Here is a 15691-nt window from a genome sequence, read left to right as displayed (position 1 = left end):
TCCTGGAACAATTCATACTTTCCACAGATGTGTGAATCGGGAATCACGGATGTTTCAAACTTGACCCAAGTGGTACTCTTTGGAAGATACTTTTCCAAAGGGAGAGAACTGCAGAACACATCCCGAAACCAAATATAGAAGATACTTAACACGCGTGTTGTTTTGTTGAGGCGTGCATTGCTCTCCATCAGGGAGATGTTTGAAGTCCACTCCAGACCTCTCCCCCACTTCAAAGCACAGCCCACCCCTGCATCTCTGAGGCTCCTCCATCCCTTTCAACGTGTGAGGCTTGTCGGATTATATCCAATCGAAACGACCCACTACGTCTGCTCCGTTTGGGTCTGTGGTGCTTTGTTACTGCAGCTGGAGAAACTCATACAGCAGCTCAGACTAGGGCTGGGGCTGTGTGGTCTGAGCTCCCCCCGTGGCCCTGAGGCGCAACAGGAAGCTAGAGGACCCACAGGCCCCTAAGGTGGTGTGCAGTTTCCATGCCCAGTGATCCTTGAGGTTTGTAAAGGAACATGGGCCTCTTGACCTGGGGGTGAAAGAGTACCCATCACATGCATCGATTTTTGGCTGCTCTGTTTCTATCACGTCCGTGTAACACACTCTGTGACATTTCTCTCACCTTTTACTAGACTTTAATCCTGTGCTGGGGTGTCCCTTTAGGCCCGACGCGTCGCCCGGCGCACGGTAGGCCCTTCATAAACATTTGTTCACTGATGCAACAAACACTAGTTGAGTACTGACTGGTCGTTGGGATTGGAGGGGTGGGTTACAGAGAGTCTACGTGATGTCTGGGAAGTCTGACCTCCTCGGTCTGTGTGAAGCAATGGGATGAAATGTAGCGGAAAAAGCAGACGCAGCGCCTTCCGGCATGTGATGAGCAAAGCTCCACCCCATGTACGAGAAAGCGTCCAGGGAGCGTGGGGTGTCCCGCTGTCCCCCAGATTCCTGAGGGCCAGTGTCCTTGAGCGCCCAGAGCCCAAGGCTCTCTAGACCTCACGCCCAGGAAGTGGTCAGGGAGGTCACCTCCCAGCAGATTCCTGAAAGGTTACCCAGCTGTTCTCGGTGGGTGTCAAATTCGGTATGTTTACGTTTCGGGTGGGAAGGATCAGGTTAACTTCCTTTGATGTCTTCCCTTAATCTTCAAAGCAGTCACAATATTATTAGATGACTCCCAAGACCACTGCTTGGCGGTTCTATCTAATCCAAGCAATCTTATTAATTGAGGGTTTAGGATGGTTTGCGGGGGCTACGTGAGCTGAGCTATTCGATCAGCAGATAGGAAACGATGGGTGCACCCGGCGGAGGCCACGCCGTGGGAACATTTTCTCACTTCTCATCTCCAAAGCACACACTTCAAGTCCTATTCGGACTGGAAATCAGACAGGAGTCTGCCACTGACTTGACAGTTTTTGCGTTTCTTAAACAAATGTTTGATCACAACTTGGTGGCCATATTAGAATACGAACGTACAGAATAAAGACTTTAAGCCCAGCTCTGTGTCCTCCACCGTCCCTCCTGGGCAACACGGCGACACCACCCACGGCAGACCCACGGCTGAGACCAGGCCCAGCTCGGGCTCAGTCAGCTCACGTGATGCAAAATTCCCGGCCCCAGACTGGACCCCGCCCTCTTCTGGCAGCTGCCTCACCACAAAGTTACTGTCACAATACCCCACTTACAGGAGGGGGCTCGAAGAAAATACCAGAGGGTGTGGAGGGGATGAGACCCCAGAGCCGACACGAGCTTCCGGCTCCCGTACACCCGGCTGTCCCGGGAGGAGTGCTCTGGGGGTCAAAAATGAGCCCCGGCTCCACCCCGGAGCCCCCTGTGCTGCCCCTCCCCCCTCCCCCTCCTCAGGCGTCGCGTCTCGTCTCGGAGGCCGGGGCTCTCGAGCTGCTGAGGCGAAAGCCGGCACCTGCGAAGGTGCGCGCGCGTTGCCGGAGGCGCGTTGCCGGAGGCGCGTTGCCGGAGGCGCGTTGCCGGAGGCGCGTTGCCGGAGGCGCGTTGCCGGAGGCGCGTTGCCGGAGGCCTGCCGAGGGGCTTCTAAGGATCCATGCGTCTTTCTTCCCATGCCTGATAAATTAAGTTTTAAGATTTATTCACTCAGTAACCACTTATCCAGCATACGTTGTATGCCGGGGCTGGTCCCAGCCCGGGGCGTCTGTCCAGGAGCAAGTTGGGGGCCAGGCGTGTTCTCAGCGGGAGAGGTGGCCGCGACGAGACACAGCACAGGGGTGTGGCGGAGCCACGGGGGAAACAGGGCCAGGACGGGGGAGGCACGGGCACTGCTCTCCCAGGAGCCGGTTACGGACGGCCGTCTTCTTGCTGTGTCTTCAAGTGGGGGAAGGGCGAGGGGCCTCTCTGGGGCCCCATTTATAAGGCACTGACCCCATTCATGGGGCTCCACCCTCATGACCTCATCACCTCCAAAGGCCCGACCTCCTCACACTATCCTGTTGGGGGGTTAGGATTTCACACGTGAACTTTGGGGGGATACAGACATTCAGACTGTAGCAGCTGGGGTGAAAGGTGTGTGGAGAAGAGTGAGGGGTGCCCTCAGAAAGGCCAGCAAAGAGGCAGGTGCCAGGCCTGGCTCCTGGAGCCCCTTGGCCATCAGAGTCCGTGGTGAGTCATTCCGGGGGGTACAGGGTCTCTTGTTGAGATGGGGGAGTGTTCTGGAATTAGTGGATGCACTGGAAGTCCCTAGGTTGCACACTGAAGATGACGATGTTTATGACATGTGAATCATAATAATCCTAGCAAAAGTGTTCAGAAATCCAACGGCTTCTTGTCTCGCTCTGAGAAAAAGCCTGTGTCCTCTTCGTGACCTCTGACGGCCCCGGGCCCTGTCTGCTCTGCCCTCTCCCTCTGCCCCTCGCTGGGCCTGCTTCCCCCGTCCTCTCCCAAGAAGCAGAGTGTACCCCGCTGAGCGCCTCGACTGCTCCCAGATGCCCGAAGCGTAGTTTCCCATATTGTAACCATCTTATGACGGATCATCGTGCAGTCTGGAAAAAACACCTTAATAAGAAGTGTTAGGGGCCAAGAGACACGCTGAAGAAATAACTCTGTGTAATGAAAGCATGAGACATAGTGGTACAGTCCGTCCAATCTTAACCACGTCAAGTATGCGCGTATGTAAGAAAAGTCCCAAGGAAGGTGCTGCAGGGAAACGTAAGGAAACCCCCAGATGGAGCCCTGGACACGTGGCTCTGAAGGTCAGGACGCTTCTCCCAACAGTGAGGCCCCTGGTCGGCTCGTGCCTCCACGGTGATGCCGAGGCTGCTTTCGGTGGAATGGGCGGCGTTTGCACACCTGCCTGAGACGAGGCAGCACGTCTGCGAGGTCCCTGCCTGAAGCCCTGTGGACGGCTGTGTGCTCGTGGGACACTCCCGTCTGACAGGTGGGAAAGCCAGGCCTGAGAACGGTGAACACAGAGGCAGTGGGTGGACCTCACCTCGAGCCCACAGCGCCTGCCCTGGAAAAGCAGGAGGGGATCCGCCCTTCTCATCGGCTGTTTCATTGCAGTCAGGACTGAAATGCAGAGAGATCGCCCACGTTCCTCAGACCCCAGAAACGGGAGGTCTGTGGCAGAGGGAAGTTGAGGACGACCAGTGTCTCTCGGGGACACTTTCCCACCTTTTTATGTTGAGCTTGAGTACCTCTCGTGGGCGGGGAGGGGACGCGAATTTCTTACCCCGACTCTAGTCTTCCCCTCACGGAAGCCTTGCAACCGGCAAGCGCGCTTAATGTCAGCCTCTGTTAGCTCAGCAACGCACAGCAGGAGACAAGGGACAGTGACGAAGGCGGGCTCCCCTCCCTCACGGTCTCGAGGCCCGTGGGAGGCGGGCTCCGCAGGACCTCACTGTACTTTTCAGGCTTCATCTCGTGGGAGCGGCAGCAGGGCCGGGATGAAGGGCTCGTGCACAGCCAGCATCCCCCGGCGTCCCTCCCTCCCGCGCCCTTCACCTGCGGACTTAGAGCTCTGCCCTCTCGTTTCCCACAACGCAACCAAATCATCTCAGCGCCTTCAAGACACATCACACCCGTGCCTGAAAAGGCAGCTCTGCCCCTACGCCCTGCTGCCCCACCAACTGTCGTGGTGCCCGTCCTGGGGCAGAGGCCTTGACGGTGCCCCGGGGCTCAGCTAGCCCGGGGTCTACATCCTTAGGTCGAGGAAGGCCCCTCCTTTCAAGGGAAACATGAAGTCAAAATCCAGGGTGTGAGCCGCCCCCAGGGAGGGCGTCCCCGGCGGGACACTCGTGCAGGAGGGTCGGGGTGCTGGCTGACCCTCTCCAGACCTCTCATCCCACAGGGGAACAAGCTGAATAGTGTAACCAACAGCACAGAATGAGCCAGGATCCCCCACGTTGCCGGGCTCGGCCCCAGCATGTCGGACCCTGTGGGTCTGGGCTGAGGCCCAGGAAGCAGCATCTCTAACAAGCTCCCAGGTGATGCTGAGGGCGCTGGCCTGGGACCACGCCTAGAAATCGCAGAGTTAGAGGCATGGCAGGCTCAGAGCTCAGGCCTCCTACCTCCTGGGCCAGGGCTTTTTCTGTCCACAGTACACATCTTCTTTGACTCCGATTCAAAAACTCTATCAATGAAAGAACTAATATATCAAACAGAAGGTTGAAATGTGAATAAAGAGACACTTGGCCTTGTCGACACCCCACTGTTTCCTGGAGGGTCTGGCAAACACACCTTTGTGACCCACAACTAGCATTTATTGAGCGCACATGAGGCTTCATGCTGAGAACTATACACATGCTCCTGTTTCACCTGCACAAGCCCTCGTAGAGAGGTACCATTACTGTCTCTACTTTACAGATGAAGAAACTGAGGCCGGTAAAGTTAGAGTCCACTGGGGAAGGGTGTGTATGTTCTGAAGTCATCATTAGAGTGTGATGCAAACTCTACCACGCAGTAGTTTTTTGGCCTTAGCCCAAGGAGTTGATGTGACAGTGATGATGATGGTGATGGTTGTGATCATGGTGTTGATGGTGGTGATGACGATGGTGATGGTGGGGATGGTGGGGATGGTGGGGATGATGGTGGTGGGGATGATGGTGATAATGGTGGTGATGGTGGTGACAATGGTGACGGTGATGCTAATGGTGATGGTGATGGTGATCGATGGTGGGGGATGGTGATGGTAGTGATGGTGATGGTGATGGTGGTGATGGTGATGGTGGTGGTGATGATGGTGATGGTAGTGATGGTGACGGTGATGGTGAAGGTGATGGTGATGGTGAAGGTGACAGTGGTGATGACATATTTTTGAAGTGGAAGCTGGTGTCTGCAGCGAGACACTCTGTACTGCTGGGTAATCTGACCACCCACATTACGAGGAACATTACTGGCCTTTCCAAAAGAATGACATGTTAGGAGAGAAGAATGTCTGGAGCCCAAAGCAGAGCCCTCTCTAGCAGCTGGAATGGAAAGTTATCGGCCCAGTGGTAAGCATGGCAAACAGCGAACTCCGTCAGAAGGCACCTGTGGCATTTCTGAGCACTTGGTTTTGCCCGCAAGAAACAGCCCAGACAGGCAGGTGGTTCCCATGGCAGCCGAGCGTTTATCCTGCCCTCACAAGTCAGAGCCGGTGGGCCGAGTGCATCTAAGGCGTCGCTCTGATAGGTTTGGGCAATTTCCTTGACTCTGAAGGATGTAGATGAAGAGAGCACACCTGGATCCTCTCAGCTGGGCCCCTGGTGGTGGAGGAAACACTCCTGGGAGGACAGAGGGTGACGTAAAACAAAGCCTGGCCTGGAAAACTGCCTTTAATTTTTTTTGGTATTTCTTTTATTTTTTAAGTTTCTTTTGTTTTTTTGGAGTATAATTGAGTTACAGTGTGTTAGTTTCAAGTGTATAGCACAGTGATTCAGTTATAGATGTGTGCTCTTTTTCAGATCCTTTTCCATTATAGGTTACTACAAGATATTGAATATAGTTCCCTGTGCTGTACAGTAGGTCCTTGTTGTTTATCTATTTTATACATAGTAGTGTGTATATGTTAATCCCAAACTCCTAATTTCTCCCTCCCTCTCCCCCTTCCCCTTTGGTAACCATAAGTTTGTTTTCTATGTCTGTGGGTCTGTTTCTCTTTTGTAAATAAGTTCATTTGTGTTGTATTTTAGATTCCACATCTAAGTGATATCGTATGACATTTGTCTTTCTCTGACTTACTTCACTTAGTATGATCATCTCTAGGTCCACCCATGTTGCTGCAAATGGCATGATTTCATTCTTTCTCATGGCTGAGTAGTATTCCATCATATATATGTACCACGTCTTCTTATTCCATTCTGTCGAAAACTGCCTATAGAGGCTTTGGAACGGCACACAAATCATCAGGCCCAAGAAAGTAGAGGCAACATTTCAAACACATTCCCATGAAATCGCTGTGGAGATGATTTTAGTTTTAAGCTAATTTACAGATACATGTTTCATACGCAATGCAGTTAAAAGTCGAAACTGATGTTACAGCAATGCTAGTATTGAAAGGAGAAAACATATAAAAAGCCAAATGGTTGTTTATTTTTCAGGGTAGGAAAGGAAACAGGCACGCTGAGACAGGGTCTAAGAGACCAGACGTCTCAGATGTACATGGCTTTTCAAGGCCTTGGAGGTTCAGCACACTGGTTCCTGGGGTAGCTCTTTCTTTTCAAAGCTGTTTTCCTTTCTCTTGGTTCAGGTATTCTGCACGAGAGCACGCAGGGTGAGGACAAACGGGAGGATGCTACTGCCCAGCAGAAAGGGACTCAAGTACGAACTGTGGACAGAAGGAGGAGGGCGCTTCGCCTGTGGACGTCAACCCGAGAGAGAAGAAAGTTGAAAACCTCCCTGCAGCTTGTATGCTGCCACCAGAGGGCGCCCGAACCCACCTTGCCTGGTTGCTCTAAGTAATTTGCAAAGTTAAAATACAATTCTGCTGTGTAGCCAGGTACTTACAGTACAGTAGTTCTCAACTCAGTATAATACAACCTGTATTAAGATCTCATGATTCCATAAGGTGGTGCAGATTTTTTTAAAACATACATTTGTCACCCCAGATGAGACCGAACCTTGTTTAGTCGATTGTGATCAGTATCTTATTTTCAGTCACTCTTTCTCAGACTCTTAATCTGTCTTCCCCTCAATTTATAGTTGACCCCATTCAGCATCGACAGGAAAATATGTTTTAGTTCCAGTTTCTGTCACCGGAAGCATTCGTATGTGTGGGGCCTTTTATGTCTTATTCATCATAGTCTGCGGTTGTAAGAATCGGATAAGCCTGGTTGAGTCGGGGATGCTGGTAACAGTGTTGCCCCACTCACGGAAGTGAGTGACCTCTGCCCTTGTGAAAGTGCCCTTCTGGAGGAAATCCTGGTTCCACTCATGGTTCAGAACCGACCTCCACTTGTACCGCCGTCAGCAATCCCACTGGAAACGGGCTCTGAGCGCATCAGCCATCAGCAGACAGGCTGGCTGAGCACACGGTGGTACCCCGAGGCCAGCAGTTCATTAAGGTCTGTCATCTCAGCCCGGGCGGGGATGGAAACGCAGTAGTAACAGGTGTCCGTCTAAAGCCCACCCCACCACCCGGTGTGGTGCTGAGAGACGGGGGAGGAGAAGCACGGAGGGCCCATCCCCACCTGCTGGAAGCGCAGCGGGCAAGAGACAGACGGGCCCTCCCGGCAAACGGTCTGAGTTCCTCCCCTGTGGACCGATACTCCGATACGGGAATAACAGGACAATTGAGAGAGGAGGCTGGCCCTGCCCAGACAGGAGATAAGAGACCACATATTCCTCATTCTCGAAGTCAGGAGACCTCCCCAACTACACATGCGCAGAAAGGTTCCTTGGAAGTCAAAAGGTGAGTGATGCTAAGGGATGGCAACTAATGCTCACTACCCACAGGCCTCTTCCGTAGAATCCATCTTGGCTAAGAGGTGCACCCGCACACATGGGGAAATCCTGAGCTACACCAAATATGGACTTTCAACCAGGCAAGTCAAAATGATTAGTCAAAAGAAACCCGGAAGAAATGCCCCATAAAAGTGATTCCAACTGCCACGAGGGCACGACTCTCTCTGAGTCTGCTCGTGTGTCTTCCACACATACTCTTTTTTTCTCTTAATAAACACTTCACTTGTTTCACTACTTTCCGTCTGGTCTAGTGGCTAGGACTCGGTGCTCTCACCGCCTCGAACCGACCTCAGTCACTGGCCAGGAACCAAAACCCTGCTTCAAGCCACTGCAGGCCGAGGCCGCCAGAGGTCAGCAGGACCAGACACCAGGCGTGGTCCCACGATGGCTGTGGGATAAGCCGTCCTGGTTAATTTAACGCATGACGCTCTCAAAGTCAGAGTGCTTCCACGTGGCGAGGCGGACGACCTAGCTCTGACTTACGGACGCCCACGAGCCACCACCGTGCGTACACGGGCTGCTCAGAGCTGACCCCGGACACCTGCTCGGGGGCCGATCGGGCTCCTGGCAGAGCGGGGTGACTTTAGCTTCAGCCTGGAGTGAGCGGCAGAGACCTCACCCCTGCATTTCCCGGTGCTGTGTGGTCAGGCAGGTGGCTTCCGTCCTAAACCTTGGCTTCATGGTCTAGACAATGAAAGCAGAAGAACCAACCCTCAGGCCCCAGGAGACGGAAGTCAGGAGATGCCACGCCAGCAGAGGGACACACCTGGGGTGGCAGAGTTGCTCGCCTGTTGGTCAAGTCGCCTCAGACTGAAGTGCGGGGATGCTCAGAATAGGTGTTTAGGAGACAAAGACATCGGTTGTTACCTAAACAACAACTAGGAGGTCAGTTATTAAATTGGAGGATGTGCCCGAAATAGGACACTTTGTAGCTACTATAATGACGTTATCACTATATGTTAATAAAACAGAGGTTTGCGATTTGTTGATAAGTAGGAAAATAAATCGTATGACAGTGTGATCCCATTTTTGAAACAAAGTCACATAGGTATGTGCACACATGAGCAGGAAGGAGCTGGCAGGGTCTGCGTGATGCTAGTGGTGGGTATTGGGGGTCGTTATTAAGATGTTCTTTTTCTGCATTGTCCGTGGATAATTGTGTTAAAAAATAATTTTCAAGGTCTGAGGATGTATGTAAAACATGGTGACTATAGCTGAAACCGTACTATGCATAATTGAAATTTGGTAAGAGAGAAGAACTTCACTGCTTTCACCAAAAAAAAGAGAAATATGGGACTTCCCTGGTGGTCCAGTAGTTAGGAATCTGCACTTCCACTGCAGGGGACCCGGGTTTGATCCCTGGTCAGGGAACTAAAATCCCGCAAGCCGCGCGGCACGGCCAAAAAAAAACAAAGAAAGAAATACCTAAGGCAATAAATGTGTTCATTAACTAGATGGAGGGAATCTCTGCACAGTGTTTACGTTTATCAGATCATGTTGTACATTCTAATATCTTACAATTCTGTTTGTCAACAATACCTCGATAAGGCTGAAAAGTAAATGCATAAATTCCTAGGAGGTAAAAAATAAAAGTGATTTTCAAAGGTTTGAATAAGTGCTACTGAGCTCTCTTGATTTTAGAGTTCTATGCCTGTTTTGAGCACATTGGTATGAACCTAAGAATCTGAAAAGAAATACACGTTTGTGAAAATCCATGTTCAAACACTGGACGGCAGGAGTTGAACTTTCATGAAAGACAAATTTCTAATCTCTGATTGTCTGCCGGTCTCCGAGTCCCAGACCACCGTCCAGCTCCGTTTCCTCTCTCACACGTGGTCCACGTCTGTGAGCTTTCCCTGGACCGGTGACTGGAATTAAGAGCATCAGACAACCTTCTCGGCAGGGCCCAGGGGCTCCCACGTGGCCTGAGTCCACGCGAGCCGCGGGGAGACTGGGGCCATCCGTCCATCCTTCCAGCCAGCGCTCCTGTCTTCTCACAGGTGCCGCCAGTCTCTTCCGGAGATGACAGCCTGACCCCCCGTTTCAGCGCGTCCACCACCAGCCCCCAACAGGGATGGGATCCGAGGCGCGGGCCTCAGGAAAAGACAGGTTCCAGAGCCTCGGTTCCTGCTAAGAACTTGAAGAGCCCTTTCCTTTCTCAGCGCTCTGCAGACCTCAGGAATCATCTGGAAAGACCGCCGATGGGGACTGACCAGGGCTTCAGTGTCCAGACACTGGTCGCCACCGGGAGTGCTGGTTAAGGGCTCGGAAATGAACTTATATGTGGCGTGACAGCAGCAGGCTGCCCAGCCAGGAGGCCCTGCCAACAGCGAACACTGTCCCAGCTACACACGCTTGGCCACTAGCCGGCCCCGCATCTCCCTGCAAGCAACACCTTCACCGAAAAGAGGGATCCAAACTCGGTGTCACTCCAACCCAGCTGCAGGGCCTGAGATGCTCGCTTCTGCAATAGGGGAGCAGAAGCGTGGGGCGTGGGGCAGCGGGGGCCCACGCGCACCCAAGGGCCCATCGTCCCCATCGCCCGCCGCCTGCTCCAGCCAACTCGGCCCAGCTCCAGCTGGTCTCTGGGGGTCCCCGGGTGGCACTCAGGTCCAAGGAAGACACAAGCCCAGACGTGTGTGGGCTCAAGCCCATGCCTTCGGGGCTGGAGGAGGCCTGACGTGCCCACAGACTCAAGCCCTGGCAGAGGCCCCGGGGGGCACTCAGAGACCCCGGGACACCGGGAGCTGCCCTGCCATCCCCACCCTGTGCCCTGCTCCTCTGTGCGGGCCGCAGGTTCCAGGCAGCACCCTCGGCCCGCGGTGGTAACATCTGTTCAAGGCCCTGGCACCTCTGGACGGGGACGGGGCGGCCATGTGCTGAGATGGCCCCCAGGGACCTTGCACGTCCTGGGTCCTCACCCGCTTCCTCTTTCCTTCCAGCATGTTCCTGGAACATCCTCCTGCTGTGCCGGCCCCTTTGGAAACACCCCCGAGACCCAGTCTGTCTGAGCCACCTGGGAGAGGCCCCCCTGTCTCCCTGGAGCCTCTGCTCTGCCTTCACCCTCTGGCTTCAAACCAAAGGCCCTCAGCGTTTTTTCCCTCCCAATAGTTCACCTGTATTTTTTAAAGCTCGTTTCTGCAATTCCTCTAACCTGGCACCTCTAATCCTACCCTCGGTATCTCTTTATTTTTCTCGTGCAGCTTTTATTTCTTTATTCTCTCCTGCAGACTCCCGAGGCTGTTTCCATTTGCTTTCTATTTTATTCATCCATCCTGTAGGTATCCACCTGCGATATTGTGATTTATTTTACACTTATGTATATATTTGGTCTTCCTCTGTTCCAGGCACAGGGGTCCTAAAACTGTTGGAGTTTCCTAACTGATAAACTATAAAGCTGTCTTTTGTTGTGTTAATGAGGTCACTTTAGGAAAGCTTCTAAGGTTGCAGGTTGGTTGCCAGGAGACCAACCACGTGGTTACAGGGTTGGAAATTTCAGTCCCACCCCCGACCCCCAGGGAGGGAAGAGGGGCTGGAGACGGAGTTCAATCGCCAACCACCAAAGATGTAATCAATCCTGTCTGTGCAATGAAGTCTCCGTAAACCCAAAAGGATGGAGTTTGGAGAGTGTCCGGGGCGGTGGACACCTGGAGGTGCTGGGAGCCTGGCGCACCTGGGCAGCATGGAAGCCCTTCCCCAGAGCCTTGCCCTTGCATCTCTTCTCTGGCTGTTCCTGAGTTATGCCCTTTTTTAATAAACCCATAATCTAGTGAGTTTCCTGAGTTAACTGGTCAAACCAGTTTAGCTGGTTTCCTGAGACCTGTGCGCTACTCAAACAAATTAACAGAAACCAAGAAAGGGGTCCTTGGAACCTCAGATGTATATCCCATGGGTCGGAAGCACAGGTGATGACCTGGGCTTGGAACTGGTGTCTGAAGTGGGACTGAGCCCTTACCTGGTGGGGTCTGACACCAGCTCCAGGTAGATGGTGCCGGATATGAGTTGAACTGCAGGACCCCCAGCTGGTGTTGGGGCATCGCTTGGTGGGGGGGAGTCCCCCCAGGGACTGGGTGCAGCTCTTGCCGCTGTAAGCGATGCTATCTACGTGTTCTCGTTACAGAGACTGCATTTTTCATGCTGAGTGTTTCCACTCGGGCCTTTTTATTTCTTGGTTTTATTTTGTACTGATAAATCTTCTTTATCTGCTTAGATGTAGTTAACATAGTTATTTCCAATCCTTGGCCAATCCACTTTAATAAGGCTGATTTACATGATAATCTTGTCTATTTCAGGGTAGTGACCGGCCCATGCTTCCGTGTGAATTTTAAAAGGCAAAACCCTTTTTTAGTAAACTTTGTCAGATGAGTATACTATTTATTTCTCAACAACTACTACAACACATAAAGTCAGCCTGTATAACTCGTACAAACAATTATTAAACATGAAATAATAAAAATTTAAGTTTTAATCACAATAATTAGAAACTCTATGGCACTAGGATATAATATTTATACAAACATGCCTTGCTTTTGGCTGAGAAAATTTTCAAAATGCATTTCATTACTTACTGGCTTCAATATTGCATTTTACAACAGGTCCCTGATTTGACAGTTTTTTGTGACACTGTGGATCACAGGCAGTTTTAGGGACATTTTGAGAAGCTACACTTTCCACTAGCAAATGATACCGGCATAGTTGTGTATGTCCTGAGAGATTCGAAATTATTTAGAAATGTATCCAATAAATTACTGCCGCAAATCTATCTTAGGACTTGAATGGGAGTCATCCAGTTTTAGAAAACAACCTGAAATTCCTAGATTCTCATACACTGGTCCCCCGCTCCACCCACCCACCCCCAGCTAATATCACCTTCTTACCATGTTCAGCGGTAGATTCAGTGTAGACACATTTTATGTACTGGCAGAATTCAATTCATCTAATTTTCAGATTTCATAAGGCATCTGGAAAACTGGAAAGGCCATAAAATTATTTCAGTCTCAAAACTTTATTTCAAAATTATTATTGTCTCTAACACAGAAAATAAATTATTCTTACATTGTTTTACGTTTCAAAGATGGGCTGAATATAAGTTGCACAGGTAGAATGAGCATTCTTTTCTCTTTTCCTATTATTTTCTTTGTCGGCAAACTTGGCATCAACTGTCAAGAGGCTTTGTCATCTTTATTTTAACATTAATAATATGTCATTTTGTAAACATGATTGCTTTCTTTTTATTGAAATAATTTCTTAATCTTTCAATAACTTTCAGGGCACTGTGTGCATTGAAGTTTGGTTCTTGCATAATTTTGCTACAACATTACTTTTATTTAAAATATTTTTTCAGATCAGTACAGAGCAAATACAATTAAAAGTGAGTAAAAAGGTATAATTTTGTTGTGTGCTGTATACTTTCAGTAATATCAATAATTTCCAAAGGAATGTTGGGCACTGCCTCTCACTGATTTCTTGGATATCTCACAAGTATCTCAGAAACAACACATCCTGAAGTTAAGTCCAGTCTCGACACCGTCACCCGCCTGCTTCCCTGCAGGGCATGGCAGCCCGTGTTCACGCATCCCTGACACTGGGAAACAGCATCCTTGAATCCCTTCCGTTTTTACTTTCTGAATCCTTAGCAGGTCTGCTGACTCTGGCCTTTCCTAGGTTGGCTTCCTTTGACTGGAGGCTCTGGGTTCTCTAACCCTAGAGTCTACCGGATTTATGTATTGATTAACTAAGGCAGTGAATTCACTTACAGACCAGGGGGGAATTCCATTTTCTACAACACATCCAAGCAGGTTCCCCAGTGACTTTCCATCACGGACTCCGCCATTTTCCTCCTCGCTCTGCAAGGAGCTGTAACACACTCGGCAGCATGTTTCCTGCCCATGTCCCCACTGCAGGGCACGACGAGCTCCAGCAGGTAGAGAGACATGCCAGGTAGTTTGCAAGGATGTCCATCTGGATGCCACTCCTAAATGGATAACATTCCTGAAGTTTTGAATTGTAGAGGCTAAGTATCCACATCTAGGCATTTGCTCCCTTCCAATACCAATTTCCCAGGGGTGCATTTCTGTAATCTTCTAAGTGCTGGATGGGAGGTTCGAGCTGGATTCCATCTGGTTTGTTGTCTGAGGTCAGTGAAACCCCAGACACTGGTCCCAATGTGATGTTAGTCTTTGTTCAATGAGGAGATGGTCTCTCCATCCTTTGTCAGCCCCACACTGGAGACGTGGAAAGCTTGGGTTCACCTCCCGCATGCCGTGCTTAAATTTCACTTTGAAGTCTTTCCCCTTGAACGCCGGCACCCACTGGTATCTGATGGTGCTGATAACGTCGCTGTTTCTAAGCTGGACGCTCACCCAGGCTCCTGGTGGCGCCAAGGGACAAGGTAGCCACACCGCAGACCACTGGAGCGAGAGCAGCCAGCACGGCCGCTGGGCTCCAGGGCATCGGATGTGGGAAACCTCGCGGCTCATCTCCCGGCTCAGGTGGGTTGGAAGCCAGATCTGTTCTGAAAATATTGCCAATTTCGTCTAGGAGAAACCAGGGCACCTAGTTCCTGGCATTTGTGTTGCCACCTCCTAGTTTAAGCCTAAAAATGGGGATTAAATCAAATCACCTGGGAAGCAGCTTTTATTTTGCTCGCCTCTACCCTGCCCTGCCTCACCTTTGACCCTTGTCCTGGTGAGAACACCCACGGGTCTAGAGAAACACAGAATTAAAGAAGGAGAGATGGGGGATTGCTTTAGGTGTATGTTAGGGATTCAATTGTGTCCCCCCCAAAAAAGATATGTTGACATCCTAACCCCTGAGACCTCGGAATGTGCCCAATTTGGAAACAGGGTGGCTGCAGACTTAATTAGTTAAGAGGAGGGAGGGCCCTAACCCAAGCGGGCTGGTGTCCCTAAGAGAAACGGAGAGAGACACGGGGAAGGACACACGGCCCACTCTCTTTCTCCGTCGTCACACAGCCTTCTCCTCCCTGTCTGTGTGTCTGTCTTTGCATCTTTCCTCTTCTTACAAGGACCCCGGTCACGTGTGATCATGCGCCGCCCCGTGCCCCCCCACCCAGCATGGCCTCACCCTAACTGAATGACCTCATCCTAACTGAATGACCTCATCCTAACTGAATACACCTGCAAGACTCTACTGGCATATAAGTCCACTTCATTGGCACCGAGGCTTAGGACATCAACACGTTTTCTGGGACACAATTCAGCCCACCAGTATCCTTCGTGACCCCATCCAGGGCTCCAAGTGTCCCCCCAGGGGGGCGGGTAAGCGCAGCTCCATTCTCCCCCCTCCCGCTGCCAGGAATCCTGTCCTGGCTGCTGCCCCCTGTGGTTTCCAGACCACCCAGAAGTCTTGCTGGAGTGTCTGCACCCCAAGAAACTCTCCGGTCCCTGCCCTGTCGGTCCTCCAAACCTCACACAGGCACAGATTCCGGAAGGTCGCCACATGTCGAGGTCCTTCACGGTGACAGAGAAGGGCCCAGATTCTGTGGGGAACCAGCTGGAGAGGGCGTGGCGGGGCTGAATCCTTGAGCAAAAGGGACACTGGGGGCCTGGGGACCTAAGTGCTCGGCCCAGAGGGCCTTTCCAACAGAAACACACACGCTGTCATTTCAATACGTAACTGGGATTTTAAAAACTAATAAGATACTTTGCATATTTTTCATGCTAAGTCTTCAAAATCTGATGTGTGTTTTATACTTAATGTACATTTCACTTTGGACCAGTTCTATTTCAGGTGGTCAACAGCCGCTCCTGGCTGG

The sequence above is a fragment of the Globicephala melas genome, chromosome 14 (genome assembly GCF_963455315.2).
Source record: "Globicephala melas chromosome 14, mGloMel1.2, whole genome shotgun sequence".
Classification (NCBI taxonomy): Eukaryota; Metazoa; Chordata; class Mammalia; order Artiodactyla; family Delphinidae; genus Globicephala; species Globicephala melas.
Note: the sequence above shows the minus strand (reverse complement) of the source record.